Raw genomic sequence first — 22,298 nt, forward strand, 5'->3', positions numbered from 1 at the left:
TGTGTATGTGGTGTGTGTGTTTGTGTATGTGGTATGTGTGTGTGGTGTGTGTTTGTGTATGTGATGTGTGTGTGGTGTGTGTTTTTGTATGTGGTGTGTGTGTTTGTGTATGTGGTGTGTGTGTTTGTGTGTGTGGTGTGTCGTGTGTGTGTGGTGTGTGGTGTGTGTTTGTGTATGTGATGTGTGTGTGTGGTGTGTGTGTGGTGTGGTGTTTGTTTGTGTATGTGGTGTGTGTGTATGTGTGTGTATATGTGGTGTGTGTGTTTGTGTATGTGGTGTGTGTGGTGTGTGGTGTGTGTTTGTGTATGTGGTGTGTGTGTTTGTGTATGTGTATGTGGTGTGTGGTGTGTTTGTGTATGTGGTGTGTGTGTGGTGTGTGTGTTTGTGTATGTGGTGTGTGTGTGTTTGTGTATGTGGTGTGTGTGTATGTGGTGTGTGTGTGTTTGTGTGTGTGTGTGTGTGTGTGTGTGTGTGCGTGTGTGTGTTTATTCATTACTCCCTATACTGGCATGAACACACTGATGAAATCTCTTTTGGGAATGAGTACTTTTGCCATAGAGTACTGAGGGATAAAACTATTTGTTTCGTAGATGTTTGTCCTGTTCCTTTAACATAAAATTTAACCTGATAACCCTTTCCCATGGTAACTGGAGACATTCAAACAATGTAGCATAGGTGTCTGATGGGGAAAAGGGTGTCTCAGTGGCCACGTGGTGATTTGAGATTTTATCTATACACAAAAGCAAATAGTCTATGGTATAGTTAAAATAATCTGCATATACTGACTATAAATTTTGAAGTTTTATAAATATCATTATTTCTTAACAAATACAGGTATAGCAATCACATTGATTATGAATACTCACCTTACAGAAATCACAGGGAGTTAAAATTATTGACAGTCTAACAAACTTAAATAGATCTAGGTATAGATGATACCCTACTTTACCTCATCTCCTTGCTCCACCTCCATATAGATTAAAGTGAGAATACCACCTGGAAAGTTCTGGTAACTTTTAAAAATTCCCTGGTGGTGGTGTATGCATGTAGTCCCAACTACTTGGGAGGCTGAGGTAGGAGGATCACTTGAACCTAGGAGTTTGACACCAGCCTGGCCAACACAGCAAGATTCCATATAAAAAGAAAAAAAAGGGCATGAGATATATATATATATATATTTTTTGCAGTACTGGGGATGCAAGCCAGGGGATTCTATCTCCTAGCTACACACCCAGCCCTGTTTTTTATTCTTTATTTTGAAACAGGGTCTCACTGAGTTGCAAAGAGCCTCACAAAATAGCTGAGGCTTGTTATGAACTGTGATCCTCTTGTCTCAGCCTCCTAAATGATGGGATCACAAGAGTGTGCCACCACGCTCAGCCCAACATATGTATTTTTTACAGACATTTACCTCACTTATGTAAAAAACCCTACATATTGATGAGCCTGTAGAGATCAAGGTCATATAGCCAGAGTAAGTGGTAGATCTGGGGATGGAACTAAAGAAGTCTGATACCTGGAACCTGGCACTAACTGTCATCTCTCCAAGAACCAGTAGCACCTTCAACAGAATCCAGATGGGTGGCAAGAGGAGTTCAGTGGCTTGCCATATTGATTGATATTGGATGAAGTTCTCTAAATTCATATGTTAAGGGTCATTGACTAGGTCACATAAAATCTGAATTAAAGCAAAAATAAAACCAAAAAACAAAAAACCTTTCCCTGCTTGCTAGTCTGATGTTAATAAAGTTTGGACCAGGGAGCGGAGATTTCCAGGTAGCCATACCTGTTCACAAAAAAGTATGCAGTGAAACACCATCTCACTGATTAAAAAAAAAAATCCCAGAGATGCTCTATCAAAGCTTCCTTAGATTAACTTTAATTAGGAATTGTTTTCTAGAAATATACTTTGATTATTAAAAAATAAAAAATACAAATAAATTCAAGAAAAATTGCCCATCATTTCATCCAGAGATCAGTGTTAACTTTTTTGTTGTTTTTATATTCTTCTAGTTCCTTTCTGTGCCCATATATAAATGTCTTTTTAAAATAAAAATTAGATATACCATAAGTTATTTCATTTATTATCTTTCATTATCAACATATTATATAAATATGTCATAAATATAGTGGGCCATAGTGGCACATGCCTGCAATCCTAGTACTTAGGCTGCAACAGGAGGATAAAAGATTCAAGATCAGCTTTTGCAGCTTAGCCTAGATCCTGATTCAAAATAAAAAATAAAAAAGGCTGGGAGTGTAGCTCAGTGGTATAATACCCCTTTTTTTTCCTTTTCTTTCTTTCTTTTTTTTTTTTTTTTGGTGGTACTGGGGTTCCTGGAAGCCCTTTTACCTCCGGGATACACTCCCACGGGCTACACTCCCAGACCTATTTTTTAACTTTTTTATGTGGAAACAGGGTCTCTTAAGCCAGCGAGGCTGGCTCCGAACCAGCGCGATCCTCCTGTCTCTGCCTCCCAAGCGCAGGAATTACAAGTGTGCGCCACCACGCCCGGCTAATACTCCTTTTTTTAATCCCCAAAATACATACACATATACACACTTATGAACATGATGTTATTAATACTTACTCTTTTTTTTTTTTTGGTGGGACTAGGGGTTGAACCCAGAGGCTTTCTACCTCCGAGCTATACTCCCAGACCTATTTTATATTTTTTATTTGGAAAAGGGGTCTAAATTGCTGAGAGCCTCACTAAGTAGCTGAGGCTGGCTTCGAACCTGTGCGATGCTCCTGTCTCAGCCTCCTAAAAGCAGGGATTACAAGTGTGTGTTACCACATCCGGCTTAATACTTACTCTTTCTACAAGAAGATGTTTATTGGTTACAGAGTATTGTATAGATTTTCCAACCCGTGTCACTAGACATTTCTTTCCATACTTTTGATTACATGAACAGAACTATAACAACATTTTCTTGTGTATATCTATAATTATTTCTCAAGAATTAATTTCTAGAATGAAAACTACTGCATAGTACAGCACTATGGGCATAGATTCTTCTACCACAACCAGCTTCACATATTATGCATTATGAGATTTTAGAAAAATTATTTGGCTTCCAAGTCCTTTAATTTGCCTTTCTATAAAATATTTTTACCTACCTTGTAGTGCTGTCATAAGATTTTTTTTTCTTTGTGGTATTAGAATTTAAACAGGTCATTATATTTCTGAGCTACACTCTCGGCTCTTTGTTATTTTTGTCTTGAAGCAAGGTCTCGATAGGTTGCGGAGAGTCTCGCCACACCCCAAGGCTGTCCTCAGACTTGCAGTCCTCTTGTCTCAGCATTCCAAGTACTGGGATTACAGATGTGTACACCATGCCCAGCTAGAATTAATTTTTTAGTATTTGAAAAATGCGTATAATAATTCCTGGCACATAGGGAATAATATATAGATGTTTATAATTAAAAATAAATATTGGAGCAAAGAATGTGCACCTTTCTAAGGACTCTGATACATGTAATCAAATTACCTTCCAGAAAGACTCTTTCCATTTATACTCTTTACAGACCCATACTGCCCCCTGGTTTGGTGGTTAAGAGTATGGGAGATTAGACCACTTTGTTTAAACATCTGGCTTCACTGCACAGGAGTTGTGTTTTCTTAGAAGAGTTACTTGACCATGGTAAGCTTCAGTTTTCTTTTCTGTAAAATGGGAATTATGATAGATATCAACCTCATAGGACTGTTCTACAGTTGAAATAAATAAAGCGCTCAAGAAAGTGCCTTGCACAGAATATGAGATCAGTAAGCACTTGCTTATTGCCTATGTTTTCAGTCTCTGTGTTTTAGAGATAGTAAAATTAGGACCAGCAAGCATTGCATCCAAGGCTGAAGCACTAAGGTAATAGGTCAAATGACATAAAAAATAAAAGGAAAGAAAATATCTGGTTCTAGGTTACAATTTTTTTGTGTGTGACTGGTCAGCCAATATGACTATCGCTGTGTGTGTGTGTGTGTGTGTGTGTGTGTGTGTGTGTGTTTTATACTGGGAATCAAACCCAGGGCACTCTAACTCCGAGTACATTACCAGCCCTATTTTATCTTCTATTTTCAAGCAGGATCTTACTAAATTGTAGAGGCCCTCACTAAGTTGATGAGGCTAGTTGCAAACCTGTGATCCTCAATATGGATATCTTGAGAAGAAAATTTCCAGGGTTCCTTTTTTGTGCCTAGTGCCCACCATGGATTAATCAGTGGTGTGGACAGTAGAACTAAAATCATGGCCATTAAACTTATCAGTATGAGTGGCAAAGAGGGAACTTCATCTTATAAGAAAAAGCAAGAAAATGTAATTATACAAAAACCCCACAAAAACTAAAGTAGTTGTCTACCTGAAGAGAAAAGTAAATTGGCCAAGTACCAGGTATAGAACAAATGACTACCTCACACCAGGCAGCAAAAGTCACATTAGCCATTCTGTGAAAACTAAACAATCCTGACAAGGAATATAGTTCTATAGGTAATATCAACCTTGGATAGTTCAGTGAATAGACTGAAAAGCAGGTGACGTCCTGCTCTTTTAAAAATACTATTGGTAAGCCTTCTGTGTGTGCTAAGAGACTGGATGGGATTCCCTAGTTAGAGATGGTCTTGAAGAATATAGAACTCATCAGAAGAGATCTACGATACCAGTGGCTGGAAAGAGAAATGGAACTGGCATTATTCACTTCAAGAAATTTAAGACAGAAATTTTGTCATTTGTTTTTTTAAGGATAGGCAAGACTGTCACAGAGAAGGTGTACGATTATTTATTTTCACTGAGAATGGAATTGTAGGAAGTGAATTTCAAGCTGCAGCATAAAATATTTAAGTTAGAAGGATTGAAAAAAAAACCTTATTTGTAGTGCACACTGTAAAATGCTACAAATACTTACCAGGGAAAGCTATGTAAGTTCTTCAGAAGTATTTAAAATAGGACTTCTTTTGTATTTGTTTCAAATTATTTTAGTGGGTTTTAACTACAGACAGGAGAATATGCCAGGTAGACTCTCAAGATTCCTTTCTATGATTTGATGATAAAAAAAAAAAACTTGATCCTGTAAAGATTGCTCTGGTTTCTTTTCTATTGCAGCTACCCAAGGAATAGCTGTTGCCTTGACAACAAGGGACATTCTTAGGTTCCTCATATGCTAATAGGAAAACGGCCAATTTTCTTGTTCATAAAAGAAAACTGTTGGTTAATCTCTCTCTCTCTCTCATTCTCTCTCTCTCTCCTCGGTCCTCTCTCCTCTCTCTTTCACTTTCTTTCTGTTCCTTTCCCCCTCCCTCCTACCATTACTAGCCACTCTTCAATGAACATTAGTGAAAGGCAGAAAATAAAGGATAGAGTAGTTTATAGTTTCATAAATCCTCACTGAAATTTAAGAAACTAATTTATAAAGGAGTTTGGGGGTAAGATGGTATGAGAAGAGCAAGAAAACTATGTTAAATGTGTTCAGAAGAAAAACAAAGCATATAATTCTTAGTTTGCAGTAGGCTATGGTCAGACACACTGAGCAGATTCCAAGAAGAAAGAGTCAGTATATACCTTTCAAGGTGGCTCACATCTAATGACGTAGTAAGTTTTCCAAACAACTACTTTCATTTACCTAGATACATTCAAATAGGCACCACCCACTTTTGAATAAACGGATTCAGCTTTACATAGGATTTCTATGACTCCTGCCACAGAATAGAACAGAACAGCATTACTTTCACATGCAACTCACAAAAGTCAGAAGTGACAATTAGTTCCCCCAGGGAAAAAGCCATAGAATAATCTTTGCTTTCTCCTTTGATACCTGAAATATAGATATATCCAAGTGAAATAGATTGACAGTTGATAACAAGTGCTGAGTAAATTTACCCATATATTAGGTGGAGAGCTATAGCTCACAGAATAAAAATCAAACCACTTCTCTGCAGTGTCCCCTCAAGCCTTCACTATAAAAAAAGCCAAGTGTCTACGCCTAGTGGAAGGTTGCTTTTTGCGTATAACAGCATGAAAGCATCAATCTACAGCCTCATGCCAATCTTGTATGGTATCATGACACACACACACATTCCCTTGTATCTTTACCCTGCATTTTTCTCTATGGTAGTTACATGGTGAGTATGTTTGTTGTTTACTGCTTTCACTACTCATGACCTCCAAGGATATTTTTTGCTTGTTATTGTTGTTGAAATGTATTTTTAAAGATAAACATAATTTGTGCTCATTGTAAAGAATATGAAAAAGTGCAGAAAAGAACAAAGAAGGAAATGAATGACTCTATATTATTTTGAAAAATAATACTAAGAACAAAGAAAAACATACTGAATACACACACACACACACACACACACACACACACATCTTCTAGGAAAGCATAAGACACAAGATGTAGTGTATATTTCTTGCCCTTCCTTTTTCCCCTCTGTTTTCTGTGATGAGGCCTGTGCCTTCCATGGACCCTGAAGAAAAAGAATGCTGATGTGTATACAAACACATAGGTGGCTATAGGTGTTAATATATACTCTGATGCCCTAAAGAGTATGCTTATGAAGATCAATCAAGAATATATGAACATTTGAAAAACTAGGCAAAACAGTTATATTTGAACAAGGTAATTTTAAGGAGTATTTTAAAATTTATTATTCATAGCACAATATTAATGACAGATTTGAGAGTTAGCTTTTCTCATCCAAACACACTCGTCCCCAATACTTCCTACAGAATGTGAAAACCATCCTCTTGGCTGGCCCCACTTCTAGACCATCATAAAATCTTGCTTTTTACTTCTTTTTCCCTCCCCTCATCTCATGTCCTCATTACTGATCTCTTCAATTCACCTTTCCCATTTAAAAATGATTCAATTGATCCCTATTGTAAAGAGATCAATACCTTCATGCTTTGGTACCTTTCTACTTTTCCTGTCTAATCTCATGTCTGTCTCCCAGACAATGCCACCTCATGAAAATCACCTCATGCCGAGCAGTATTGAAATTCTAGTAACAACTGCCCCTGTCCAGCTCAGAAATCATATTCCCTCCATCTAAAATGCACCTTTGCCTCAGTTTTTCACCAAGAATCCCTGTACCCCAATTTTCAAGGTTTCAAACCTTTGCTTGCTGGATGGTCCCTCTTCCTGGCTCCCTTTCTACTTGGAGACATAGACATGGTCTCCTTGCTTTGTCCTGACAGCCTGATCCTCCTGTAGACACTTGGCATGTAATGGGCAGCAGAGTCTATCTGGTTCACAGATGTATATTCTCCATCGCATACTGCCAAAAACATGTCACACATGAGACATTCAATGACCTTGGGCACAGTGAATGAATGAATAAACTTCTACTGTGGACTGGTGCTACTGAACCAGAGCTAAATAAACTAAGTATTTTCTGATTCATGCTGCTTATGTGTAATAGATGACCCAGAGAAATAAAGTGTTGAACCGAGAGGGTAGCTTAGTGGTAGAGCACTTGCCAACAAACACATGCAAGTCCCTGAATTCCATCCCCAGCACTGTAACAACAACAACAACAACAACAACAACAACAACAACAACAACAACAACAGTAGCAGCAGCAGCAGCAACAAAGATAAAAAGTTTAATAAGTGCCATGATAGTGAATATATGATACTAGCAAAGCACATACATGTCAGAGAAGGTCAACATTAACTGAGCATATATGGGAAGATACCTTGGCAAAGGGAACAGATGTATGAAGGCTTGACATATTAAGGAACAAGAGGAAAAACAAACAAATTTAACTGGTCTAGAATTTCCAGTGTAAGGTGAAGGAGAATTAAAGATGAGGCTGGGGAGGAGGTGGAGACTGGCTCATGAATGCCTCATAAGCCTTGTTAGGTGGCTGTGGAGAGTCATAGAGGAATCTTCATGATGAAGAGGCATTGTCTTTAGATCTGAGGCTTAGAAAAGTCACTTTAGGCCAAGAGGTAGAGGTGATATCAGAAAGAAGAGTTAAAGAGGTCACAAGATCAGTCTGTTCAATTCTCTAACTGATAATAAGTTCTTTGAGGGAAAGGACAATAGTGATTTCAGCATTGTGAGAGAAACTCTATTCAAGACAGTGATTTTACCTCAAAAAGTCAGAATAAAAAAAGAACAAATTATAATATAGGCAAAGTGTATATGGGTGATATATATGCACACACACATGCACATGTACACACACAAATATATGTGTGTCTTTCACACTGAACTGTCATCCCTTGGATTAAGACCATATGATTTTCCATGTTGTGTAACATGCCTAGGAATAACCAATTCAATCCTTCCTCCTTGAGTTTGTTCAAAGACTGGTAAAAGGGTTGATGAAGATATGAATGAAGGAAAGTATAAATGACAAAATAGTCATTTGAAAGATTACTTCTGACCTCCCCATATTTGTATTATAATACATCCCTTAAAGGAGTGCAATTTATTGAATAAGACCATTTTCTCAAGGCTTTTAGACAGCAGATTATGAGTACCTGTCTTATGTATAAAACTCATTAATAACTATAGCTTTCATTTTTATTACAAAGGAAAGTGTAAATGAATTTTCAAGGAATGTTGGGGACTTCATGAAATCATATTATAGTTAAGTAAATAAAAATTTAATACAATAATACTAATACAGTAATGAAAATGTTCTAAGTTTTATATTAGTAGTTGATGTCACCTTTACCCTTGATTTAAAATATAATTACATTTCAGAACATTTTGAACATGTGAGATAATAATACCAATCTGTCAGATAAAGGAGGCAAAAATAGATAATTTCTTATTCAGATTACATCTTAAATTTAGTTGTGTTTAGCATCAGTAAGTAACATAAATTACTGTTTTGTAGGTTTATTGGTGATAGGGTTATTTGTAGTAATACCTATATATGATTCTTACTTTTCTATAACTTGGTCTTTGATGATTCATAATGAAGCAGTGGTGTGTATAGTTAGCTTGATCACTGATTTAACAACTTCATGTTTATAAATTTTCATATACGTAAGTTTTAGAAATGCATCTTATTTTCAAAATAATTGAGTTTATATGGATCTATCCATTGCAATCTTACATTTAGATTTTTATCTGAATTATTGTCATTATCCTGGTTGCTTCATGACAATGGCAGCTAGCAATGTTTAGAAGAATAAGAGGGATTATGATTTTGCATCTGGATATTTTTAATAGACTGACACAGAATACTGTGTGAAACTGAAGATTTTTGTCATTTTAGAGTGAGAATGAGCTGAGGGGGAAAATGTTAACAGATTGTTAGGTTGGTATTTGGTCCACAATTATTTCTGGGGGGTTTGCTTAAGTATATCTCTAATGCTGCACCCAGAGATTTGGCTCAGATGTCAGGAATAATGATTTTCATTATAATAGTAGACCTTGATGAGAGTTCTGGGTTAAAAAAAAAAAGAAAGAAAAGGAAAAAAGGCATGTATGGTTTTTTACATATACAGACATGTAGCACCATCTACTGGATTAGAGTAAATGAATAAAACCAGTAAAATATGTATTTCCACCAGCAAAATGCTCCTTAAAATATTGGTTTATCCATTTTTTTGGCATTTTGGACTATTTTATAGATAGGTGAGAATACTTTGAGATAAAAGGTCTTCTTTCCCTCTTTGTCTTAGATTCTAGGAAATAGTCATAAAACTATTAGCTATTATTTATATTTTTGCATAGCAAGACAACATAATACACATACCCCCCACACACATACACATCCCACTCTACCCAACTTAATTATATAATAATACACACATGTAGCCTATTGTACTCAACTCAATTACATAAATACTTTTAACAAGGCAGTGGTTGCTATTGGCAAAATGAATTGTGTGACTGTGTATTTCCCAGAAAAGAATATTAGAGGTCTGTAATTAGAGAGGTGTTTCTTCAACTGTTCCTCTGCATTAGAAAATGTTTTCTTTAAATGTAGTTATGATCCCTTGTTATTAGCAGAAATGAATCTATAGGGATAATCTATTAATTTAGCAATTATTAATAAAGAGATTAATATGTGCCAGCCACAATGATGAAAACACTAAAAAAGCAACATCAGAACTATCACAGAATCTTTTGTCAATGCTTTTATAAGGACTTACATCCACTCCTTTCATTAACAGTGCCTAATAGAATAGACAGTTATCAGATGCGTCCTTGTGAAGTGTACAAGTTCTCAAAATGTAGATGCTAGTGAAGATGCTCACCATTAAAACATTTTTTGTAAATAAGAAGACTCAGGGACAGGACAATTATAAGATCCCCTCCAACATGAAACTTATTTCATCATCCAAGTGTTTATCCACTTCATTATACATTAAAATAAAACTGGGAGAGATAATAATTATTTTATTAAAAATAAAGACAACTATAAGGCCCAGTAAGATACTGGGTTCGGGGCGGGGGTCGCGCGCGGCGCACAAAAGCCGGGGCCCAGGTCGCGGGACCCTGGGCCCCGGGCCGAACTGCGAGTAGCACGCCAGACCCCTGGAGAAACCAGGCCCAGTAAGATGCTGGGTTCTGGGCGGGGGTCGCACGCGGCGGCAGGCACGCCAGCTGGGGCCCGGGTCGCGGGACTCTGGGCCCCGGGCCGAACTGCGAGTAGCACGCCAGACCCCTGGAGAAACCGGGCCCAGAACAGAAAAAGATAAAGAAAAATATCGGAGAGGAGGTAAGAAAGCCGTTATGGATGCCAGGACACTGGAGATGCAGACAAAACTTATCTAAATGCACTGGAACTTATGGAAAAATTCGCCGTGAAAGAGGACTGCTATTTCTCTATATTTTTAAGAATCTCAGACATCACATATAAGGAGAGAGTTTAGCGGAGACCAAGGAGAAATGCGGTGTTGAAAGAGTTCTCCGCGATGGTGGTGGAGACTTGTATTCAGGAGAAGCAGAAACCGGATCCTACCAACTTTATTTTTTTGGAGAAATTACACCAAATGTCGAATGCTACCATCACGCATGCTTAGGAACACTGGACAACATTCAGAGTGGAAAAAGAGCCTGGGAAGGATTTGAAATGGTGGAGGCAGTGGCAATGCCAGTGGCCAATACTCGGGGGAGGCAGAGATCTGATACATTACACCTGGAACCTTTGAAATAATAACCACAGAGACAGTGATCGGAACCTGCTGAGGGGTTAGGTGGGCGCCGGGGCCAGTGGCCGACATCGGAGCTTGCTGTGAGGCAAGGCCACTACTGAGGCCTCTGTGGCCGGGATTGGAACCTGCAGAGGGGTTAGACCGATGCTGGGGCCAGCGAGGCCGGCATTGGAGCCTGCCATGAGGCAAGGCTTGTGCTAGGGCCTCCGAGGTCGGGTCCGGAACTTGCTGAGGGGTTAGGCCGGTGCTGGGGTCAGCGAGGCCGGCATCGGAGCCTGCCGTGAGGCAAGGCTGGTGCTGGGGCCTCCGAGGCCGGGATAAGAGCCTGCCGAAGGGTTAGGCCGGTGCTGGGGCCAGCGAGGCCGGCATCGGAGCCTGCCTTGAGGCAAGGCCGGTGCTGGGGCCTCCGAGGCCAGGATAAGAGCCTGCCGAGGGGTTAGGCCGGTGCTGGGGCCAGCGAGGCCGGCATCGGAGCCTGCCATGAGGCATGACCAGTGCTGGGGCCTCCAAGGCCGGGATCGGAGCCTGCCGAGGGGTTAGGCCGGTGCTGGGGCCAGCGAGGCCGGCATCAGCCTGCCTTGAGGCAAGGCCGGTACTGGGGCATCCGAGGCTGGGATAAGAGCCTGCTGAGGGTTTAGGCCGGTGCTGGGGCCAGCGAGGCTGGCATCGGAGCCTGCCATGAGGCAAGGCCGGTACTGGGGCCTCCGAGGCCAGGATAAGAGCCTGCCAAGGGGTTAGGCCGGTGCTGGGGCCAGCGAGGCCGGCATCGGAGCCTGCCGTGAGGCAAGGCCAGTACTGGGGCCTCCGAGGCCAGGATAAGAGCCTGCCGAGGGGTTAGGCCGGTGCTGGGGCCAGCGAGGCCGGCATCGGAGCCTGCCATGAGGCATGACCAGTGCTGGGGCCTCCGAGGCCGGGATCGGAGCCTGCCGAGGGGTTAGGCCGGTGCTGGGGCCAGTGAGGCCGGCATCGGAGCCTGCCTTGAGGCAAGGCCGGTACTGGGGCCTCGAGGCCAGGATAAGAGCCTGCCGAGGGGTTAGGCCGGTGCTGGGGCCAGTGAGGCTGGCATCTGAGCCTGCCGTGAGACATGGCCAGTGCTGGGGCCTCCTAACCCGGGAACGGAACCTGCCGAGGGGTTAGGCCGGTGCTGGGGCCAACGAGGCCGGCATTGGAGCCTGCCGTGAGGCTAGGCCGGTGCTGGGGCCTCCGAGGCTGGGATTGGAATCCTGCCAAGGGGTTAGACCGGTGCAGGGGCCAATGGCCAGCATCGGAGCCTGGCGTGAGGCAAGTTCACTCCTGCGGCCTCCAAGGCCGGGACCAAAGCCAGCTTAGGGGTTAGACCGGTGCAGGGGCCAGCGAGACCAGAACTGGGGCCTCCCATGAGGCAAGGCCGCTGCTTGAGCCAGCGAGGTATGGATCAGTCCACTGAGTAGCCAGGCCACTACTGGGACCATCAAGAGTGGGATCGGCACTTGCAACGCAGCATGCACAGAGAAATATCGCAGAAAATATAAATCAGACGCTTCTCTTAATCAGCAATAACTAGGAGGAAAAGGGCAACAGGAAGAGGTTGAGCTATAGAAAGGGCCCTATAGTGAAGCAACTAATGTGACCAATCAGAGAGTATGTAATATTGGAGGACAGAGCCTCTTTAAAACGCAGGAGGTACATAAACAAATGTATCAAAGTAAATCACCAAAGAAGCGTGGGATGGAGGGAGGGGGAGGGAATGGGATGGGGACTGGAGGAGGGCTAATTGGATGATGTGTGCTTGTATATCCTCTCAAGTCTTGTACTCCAATGTGATTGATATATGACTACAATGCACCAATTTAAAAAATAAATTAATAAAAAAAAGAATTTGTTTCAAAATAAAAAAAATAAAAAAATAAACAGGTCTAGGGTGTATGTCAGAGGAAGAGTACCATACCCCTAAGTTAAATTTCCAGTACCACACACAATAAAAGTAGATCTGATAAAAAAAATAAAGACAACTATAAAAATATAGAAATAGCAGATGCAAGGAGCAACCATCTGTAAAGCTTAAACAAGAGTACCAAGGAGGAGGCTCCTTGGTACTTGGGCTCATTGAATGACAGAGAAATTGTTTTGGTGCTGGTGGAACTTGGCTGGAGATCTGTTTTCTTTGGTGCTAGGGAAATCAGTTAATGGGGAGCTGTCTCAGGGGGGCACTCTGCTATAAAACTGCCAGGGTTGGAGAGGATGATGCTGCTGAGAAGAGCTGTTGGGTGGTGCTGGCTGCAGAAGCTGGGAGGTGTAGAAGCCACAAGTACTGCAGCTGCTGCGTGCTGGAGAAGCTGCTGTGATGCAGGAACTGAGCACTGGAGAAGCTGTGTGTTCTGCAGGAGCTGGTTACCTGGAGAAGCTGTGCAAGCTGCAAAAGCCTGCCAGGCAAGCTTATAAGAACCAGAGGGGTTGGGGTGGGGAATCCTCCTGCAATATCTCTTCTGTGCCCTCTACTGATAAAGCTTGATATTATATCCACTGTCTAAGAAGAACTCTTTTTTTAAATTTTTTTTTTTTTGTGGTATTGGGAGTGGAACCCAGGGGCATTCTACCTCCAGGCTATACTCCCAGACCTATTTTTAAAATATTTTATTTAGAAACAGGGTCTCACTAAGTTGCTGAGAGCCTCATTAAGTATCTAAGGCTGGCTTCGAACCTGTGCAATCCTCCTGTCTCACCCTCCCAAGCGCGAGGATTACAAGTGTGCACCACCACGCACAGTTTAAGAACTCTTTAAAGTGCCTATTCTGTTTTCATGGAACAGACAAAATGGGTGAACTTGGAGCTGAGATGCAATAAATCATTAACTGGCACAATACAGTAACTTTATGCTTACTTAAAAATTTAAAAAGAGAAAACTAGCCAGGTATGGTATTGCATACTTGTAATCCCAGAGCTTGGGAGGCTGAGACAGGAGGAGTGATCCCGTGTGACAGGTTCGAAGACAGCCTCAGTTACTTAGTGAGGCTCTCAGCAACTTAGTGAGACCCTGTTTCAAAATAAAGTAATAAAAAGGTCTGGGAGTATAACCTGGAGGTAGAAAAGCCCCTGGTTCCACCCTCAGTACCACAAAGAGAGAGAAAGAGAGAGACAGAAAACTAATTATGACAAACTTGCCTGTGGGGCTTTGGAGAGGTGAGAGACTAGAAAGAGCAAAAGGGGAACTTTTGGGGATAGTAGTATAATGTTTTGTTGTGCCCAGTTCCTTTGTCCCAGAGAGACCACCAAGGAGCAGATCCCTATGTAAAAAACAAAGAGCCCTTATTCAAGCTTATAACAGGGACCCTGAGCACATTTTGGTTTTTAGTTTTATACCCTTTTAGACAAAGAGCCTCTATTGATTGGACAGTTCTCATGGCCTTTACTGTGATTAGTTTAGAAGACCTATAGCATTAGCTGTACATGGGGGATTGGTTACTATGTTTCTGGGAAAATATCTCAAGGCTGGGGTCTATACTTTGACACATTTTTCTTAACTTTCTAGAATATTACCACAAATGCTAGCCCATAGAATGTCATCTTGACCTGGTCAGGGAGGGATCACTAGACCACCAAGGACATCTTGTTTTTAGTCCTTGGGCAAGGGGATCGAAAATAGCCTTTAGGTCAGGCCTTTTAGTCATTTTCTTCAGCAATTTTTACTTAACTATTTAACTGCCATTTCAGTTTTATATTATGAGAGCACTTTAGGTAACCAGGTACAAATTTGTCAAAACTCAAGACTTGTGTGTTTTTTGTATGTAAGTTTTACTATGAAGGAAAACTAGAAACAAATCATATGCATGCTGAGGTATTTTGGGGGCAAATGTGTTAATTTTTGTAGTTTATTTTGAACTATATCAAGACATATTATGAATCAACAGATGAAAAGAGAGATAAAAACACCAGGACATTCAAACATTAATGATAAGAAACACCAGAATAATCAAATATTAATGGTAAGATCTAGGTACCATGTTAATGTTAAGATCTAGGGGACACTGGTGCTCATTGTAAAATTCTTTCTCTTCTCTTTCTCCTTTATGTGGTACTGGGGATTGAGTCTAGGCATCTGAGCTACACCACAGCTATTTTTATTCATGTATTTTTTAGTATGAAACAGGTTCTCGCTAAGTTACTAAGTTGCTGAGGGTTTTTCTAAATTGCTGAGGCTGGTGATGGGCCCTATGTCCTCCTATCTCAGCCTCCCAAGTACTGGGATTATTGGCTTGCACCACTGGGACTGGTCTCAGTCTTTCTTTATGCTGGAGATATTTCAAAATTAAAGTCATCAAGAAAATATTAACGTAATGGCTGAAGGGAGGATAGATTTTCTCACCCTGCACAAGAGTCAAATCAAGATAGATCAAAGACTTGGAAATTAGTCTAGAGACCTTGCAGCTCCTTGAAGAGGGCATATGATAGATAGGTCAGACCAGTTCTCTGAGGGAACTCTAAGCCTGTTTTTCTCCATCCCCTGCTCCCACACTCAGTTTGGGTTTCCCCGGAGGGCTCAACCCCTTCCCAGGAAACTGTACAAACTGCTGCGTGCCATTTCTGTCAACCAATGAGTTTAAAGGCTATATGACCCTCCAGTGGGATACAGCATCTAGTCTGGTCCCCCAGTGCCAAAGTGTCAACTCAGGTTAAGACTGTATTTAACCCCAAGCATGGCCATGTTCTCTCTTCCTCTCCCTCTCCCTCTCCTTCTTCTTCTCCTTCTCCCTCTTCCTCTCCCTTTTTCTTTCTATCTCTCTCTTTCTCTCTCTCCCTCTCTCCTTCTCCTTTTGACCCCGCTGCTTGAATAAATCTCTTGGCAATATGGTTTTCTCCGATGCAGTTTTTTGCTCTTCATTGGTGCCTGTGACTTGGATCAGGTACCCTCCACCCCACTCAGCCATAGGGCCTAACTCGCTGGGAAGCCACAGCCTTTGCTCATTATTTTGATCGCTTGCCTCACATGCACCATTTAGCCATTTTGGTGAGTCTCTGCTGATCCCCTAAAGGCTCCCAAACCTGTCGGGTCTCTCGCTGGGTGCTGACTGTTGTGCATCCAGCTGCCCAAGCATTGGGGCAGACACAGAAAGGAACACACCCCACTCAATCTTCATTCTCACGGTGGACCTTAGAGTCTTAATCCTGGTTTTTATCAGGACTTTATAAGGTCCCCCTGCCCCGGGTTAGTCAGGAGGTAGTAAATTGTTAAGCGTTGGTTGTTTACCGTCACTTGCAGGTTAATCTCCTTATTCTGCTTTTCCCTTTCCCTTTATCTTGGCTGTGGGTGAGGAGAAGCTCCTCTCTGGACTTGGGTCTTCCCTTTCTGTCAATCCACTGGAACTTAAAAAATCCAAGGGCCGGGCGTGGTGGCGCACGCTTGTAATCCCCGCGCTTGGGAGGCGGAGACAGGAGGATCGCGCAGGTTCGAAGCCAGCTGTGCTGGCGTAAGAGACCCTGTTTCAAAAATATAAAATAGGTCTGGGAGTGTAGCCCGGAGGAAGGAGGGCTTCCAGGAACCCCAGTAACACACACACACACACACACAAAAAAAAAAAATCCAAGGACTTAGTGACCCATTGTCCTCCGGTCCACTGGGACCTCTGGCTTACTGGGCCACTTGCCTGTTAGACTTCTGTGACAACTGGGCTCTTTGGGTCAAGATCTGCTGTATTATGTCCTAGGAGGACGCCTCCAAGGACTCCTGCCTGCCAGTGCACTGGGACCTAAACCATGGGAACTTTTTCCTCTGTCCTGGCCAATTCCCCCTTAAAATGCCTCTTCAGCCTTACTCCTGATATTAAACCCAAGCAACTCGTTAAACTGTGCACACAGGACTGGCCCACCTACCCCTTAGACAACCAAAACAAATGGCCCGAATACGGGTCTCTTGATCCCACTCTTCTCCGGGGACTTATATAACTTCTGTGTGCGATCAAAAAATTGGACAGAGATTCCCTATGTCCAGGCCTTTTTCATTCTATACTCCAACCCTGCTCTATGTGTTTCTTGCTCCCCTAAGAATTCTTCTTGCCTGTTAGTCTAACCCTCCACCTTCCTCTCCTTTCAACTTTGACCCTGTGGATGACCCCCGCCCCCATTACCAAAACCCCTGATTGCGGGACTTGGCTACTTCCTCTGCCCTGAAGCCTTGTTTCAAATGTGGCAGGGAAGGCCACTGGGTTAGGACATGCCCAAACCCAAGGCCCCTGTCCCAACTGTGTTCCAGTTGCGACTTAAAGGGACATTGGGCATCAGAATGCCCGTATTACCCACAACCCCCACAACTGTGCCCGAAATGTTCTCAGCACAGACATGAGGCATGTGATTGTCCCACTTCCTGAAGGGGAGGTGGACCACCACCGCCCTTACTGGGCCTGGTGGCAGAGGATTGATGGAGCCCGGGGCCTTCTACTCCAGCCATCAACATCACTCCACAGAAGCCCCTTCAAGTGAATGGCTGCTCCATTGAGTTTTTGCTAGATAATAGTGCCACATTCTCGTTCTTAAGAGAGTTTTGGGGACCCACCACTCCCTCTTCAGCTACCATACAAGGGATAAATGGGAAATTTTTTATCCCCATAAAATACCCATTTTATCCTGCGGCCTACACCACCACTTATTTGCTCATCAATTTTTAATTTTACCCCACTGTCCCATCTCCTTACTTGGGAGGGACATCTTGACCAAACTTCGGACCTCTGTTGTCCTGCACCCCAGCCCTGCCTTTCCTAACTCTTTCTCTTAAAACTATTCTCCACCTCACAGTTTAAGAAAATAACACGGGGGAATTATTTGATCACCCCCAGTTCCCAGACATCTGGTTATTCCGGAGGTCTAGGACACCCAGACTCCCTTTCTAGCACATTGTTCTCTTGTCCAGACATACCTAAAGGATCCCTTCTTAACAAGCCTCATTATCCCCTTCTGATCGCCAACTAGAGGGCCCTCCAGCCTCTCATTTCAGGCCTCCTCCATAAGGGCTTTCTGCCCTATATCAATACTGGCCGTAAAAAAACCCCAATGGATCCTTCTGGTTAGTCCAAGACCTCTGTCTCATCAGTGCAGCAGTCAAACCCATCCACCCCCTGGTTCCCAATCCCTATACTATTCTCTCCCTCATACCATAATGGCCACCCACTTTTCTGTAATTAACCTCAAGGATGTCTTCTTTACGATTTCCCTAGACCCAGGCTCTCAATATCTGTTTGCCTTTACATGGACAGACCCAGACACTCAGCAGTCCTAACAGTTAACCTGGACTGTCCTTCCTCAAGGATTTAGAGACAATCCACACATCTCTGGCCAGACCCTGACAAAAGACCTTCAGGACTTGAAGTTTCCATCCTCTATCTTCCTCCAATATGTAGATGATCTCCTTCTGTGCAGCCCCTCTCTCCCAGTATCACAATTGGATAGTTATACTCTCCTAAATTTCCTTGCCTCCTGGGGATACAAGATGTCCCCTCAAAAGGTGCAGTTAGCTCAAAGCCAGGTTCTTTATCTGGGAGTCCAAATTTCCCATCAATCAAAGGCCATCACATTAGACCATAAAGCCCTCATTGAGTCCCTTCCATGTGCCAAAACTAAGGATAAGATTCTCTCCTTCTTGGGGCTGTCCAGATACATCTGGGCATGGATTCCTAATTTTTGTCTCCTAGCAAAACCCCTATATGTGGCTGCAAAGTGACCTATATGTGGACCCCTGGATGACATACATAAGTCCTTCAAAACTTTACAACAGGTGTTAATCTGAGTCCTGGATTTACATCTTCCCAACCTACAACAACCCTTTACACTCTATGTCCATGAAAAATCAGGCCTGGAACTAGGAGTTTTGGGGAAGTTCAAGGCTTCCACCTATGCCCCTGTCACATATCTTTCTAAGCAGCTTGATCCCACTGTCTGAGTTTGGGCACCCTGCTTTTGGGCCCTTGCAGCAGCCTACCTAATGCCTAATACCTAAGAGTCTAAAAAGTTGACCTTTGGTGCACATATTTCTATCACATCACCACATCATCTAAGGGATTTGCTCACCTACAAATCCCTTCAAACCCTTCCCCCTTGCTGTATACTTTCCCTGTTGGTATCTCTCCTCCATGGCTCTTCTATATTCTTTCAGCCCTATTCTGCTCTACACCCAGCCACTAACTCAGCCCCCCCTCTCCTTCCTTGGTTCTCCTTTCTTAGTCAAGGCCTTTATCTACATGCCTCTTGTGTCCCTTCTACTGATTGTCTTCTTTGTGCCAACATGGAGCAACCCCCTTTAGTCACAGTTCCTCGTCCTTTCTTACCAATGATTAAAATTCAGAAGCCGCTCATGCCAGATTCACAAGCTAGAGCACAAAGCACATTTTCAGTTCCTGGTGACCCACTATACTCTACTGATATCTTTCCCCTCTGTTATGTGTCCTTTAACCATTCACATATTTGCAACCAAACACTCTTACCACCCTACCCATGCATTCCAGATGGCATCTTTTATTGGTGCAATGACACTCTCTACAAAAACATTGCTAACTCTCCCCATGTGCCCTATGTCCCTACAACCTGAACCTGCAACTTATCCTACTCTCTTTCACTGGGGACAATAAACATACTCAGTTTGACAAACCCCCTTTCTCACTTCCCTCTCTTGATCAAAGAGGGCTGTCTTTCTGCCCATTATAGTCAGAGTGTCACTTGTAACATACCTCCTGGGCACAGGATTGGGTGTGACTTCCCTGGAATATAGTCTTTCACAGCTTCAGACCTTCCAGGCTGAAATGCAGAAGCAATTGAGGAGACTGCCCAATCTCTGTCCTCTCCAAAGTGTCAGATCACATCTCTGGCTGGAGTCAACCTCCAAAACCAAAGGGCCCTTGACTTTCTGACTGCTGAAAAAGGCAGAACCTAGATTTTTCTTCAGGAAAATTGTTATTATATCAACAAGTCACAGGTAGTAGAAACACCAACATCTAAAACCTCCATCAAATAAGAAAAAGACTCCTCAAGGCTTCCTTGGGGTCCAGGTCCAATATATGGGAATCACTCAACAACCCAATCTTGACCTGGCTGTTACCAATCATGGGCCCTCTAGTTGGGGTATTTCTTCTTTGTATGCTTCTCCCCTGCCTTTTGAAATTATGCAGACCCAAATAAACAAGATCTCTAACCAAATCTTTAACCAGCTCCTTTGAAGGATTACTAGCTGCTGCCAGCCATGGGTGCCTGCTCATTACAGGATAATTCTACCAGCAGGCATCACACTCCGACTGCAGGATCCACAGCAAATGTCCAGACCACCTGCTCTGTCCCTCTTCCTTTCCTTCTCTCCCTCTTTTACTCAGGTTTGGATACAACATTCATGGGTCCTGTGTTAACTTCTTTTGAACAGTACTCTAACCCCTGGATTTTGGGGGCTTTACATCCCCCTGATTCTTGTCCTCTCTGTTTGACTGAGTTCTGCTAGTCGACATGACTGGACAAGAACAGTGTTCCTCCTATCGTCAGTTTGTTACATCTTCATTTGTTTCCTTTTCTGAGGTATTTTTTGTTGGATGTGATAATAATTTTCCTTTCACTTCCCTGATAGTACTTACCAAAAAGATGTTGTATAAAAGATGGTGCTTATTACTGGCTCATCCCACTCTCCACTGTAGCTGCAGATGGGAAGACCATGCTGGTGGACCTGTGGCTACAAGGCACCCTAATGGACTTCACTCCAGCAGAAATCTATGTGTTTGGCACCGAGTTTTGGGAATCCTTCTCTCTTTAGAACCGGATCTGCCTGTTCCTCCCCATTCCCCCTATAATCTGCTACCCCCTATGACAGCAGGAAGTAATGATATAACACCTGATTTCTGTGCAATATCAAAGAGGGGGGAATGATATATGGGTCAGACTGGTTCTCTGAGGGAGCTCCCACCCAGGCCGAGCCTCTCTTCCACCATCCCCTGCCTCCACATTCAGTTCCAGTTTCCCCGAAGGGCTCAACCCCTTCCCAGAAAACTGCACAAACTGCCCACACCATTTCTGTCAACCAATGAGTTTAAAGGCTATATGACCCTCCAATGAGATACAGGATCTGGTCTGGCCCACCAATGGCAAAGTGCCAACTCAGCCTAAGGCTGTATTTAACCTCAAGCATGGCCGCGTTCTCTCTGTCTCTCTTTCTGACTGCTTCTCCTTTTGACCCCACTGCCTGAATAAATCTCTTGGCTGTATAGTTGTCTCCAGTGGAGTTTTTTGCCATTCGGCATAGGTCCAACACTGCAACACATAGGCATAGGTAAAAACTTTCTCAACAATGCCACAAAGGCATAAGAAATTTAAAGGCAGATCAATACGTGGGACTGCATTAAACTGAATTGCTTCTGTAAAGCAAAGGAAACTCAAGAACCTCAATAGAGAGCTGATAGAATGGGCCAATTTTTTTCCCAACTATTGCTCTGATAGAGGACTAATATCTAGAATATACAGAAAACTCAAGAAACTCAGCACTAAATAAACAATAACCCAATAAAAATGGGCAAGTTGAAGGGCAAAAAACTGCACCGGAGATGACCATATAGCCAAGACATTTATTCAGGCAGTGGAGTTGAAAGGCAAGGCAGTCAGAGAGAGGAGAAGCAGTCAGAGGGAGGAGAAGCAATCAGAGAGAGGGAACAAGAGAGAGAGAGAGAAAGAAAGAGAGAGAGAGAGTGCGAGAGAGAGCAAGAGTGTGGCTGTGTTTGGGGTTAAATACATTTTTAGGCTGAGTTGGCACTTTGCTGTTGGCTAATCGGACCAGATATCACTTCCCATTGGAGGGTTATAGGGCCTTTCAACTTATTGGTTGGCAGAAATGGCACAGTTTGTTTGGCTTCTGGGAAGGGGTTGAACCTTTCCAGGAAACAGAAACTGAGTATGGGGGCAAGGGTGGGGCAGCTAGGCTTGCGCTGGGGTTCTCAGCCTTGGGCTAGAGCTTTCAGCCTTGGCCTGGAGCTTTCGCAGGGTTGGAGGTCTCTCAGGGAACCGGTATGACCTGTCTATCACAAGTGAACTACATAGACACTTTACAAAAGAAGAAATTCAAATGACCAATAAATGTATGAAAAAATGCTCAACATCATTAGCAATCAGAGAGATGCAAATCAAAACTATCCTGAGATTTCAAACTACCTCCAACTAGAATGGCAATCATTCAAAACACAAACAACAAATGCTGG

This window comes from Muscardinus avellanarius (genome assembly GCF_963383645.1).
Source record: "Muscardinus avellanarius genome assembly, chromosome: 5".
Classification (NCBI taxonomy): Eukaryota; Metazoa; Chordata; class Mammalia; order Rodentia; family Gliridae; genus Muscardinus; species Muscardinus avellanarius.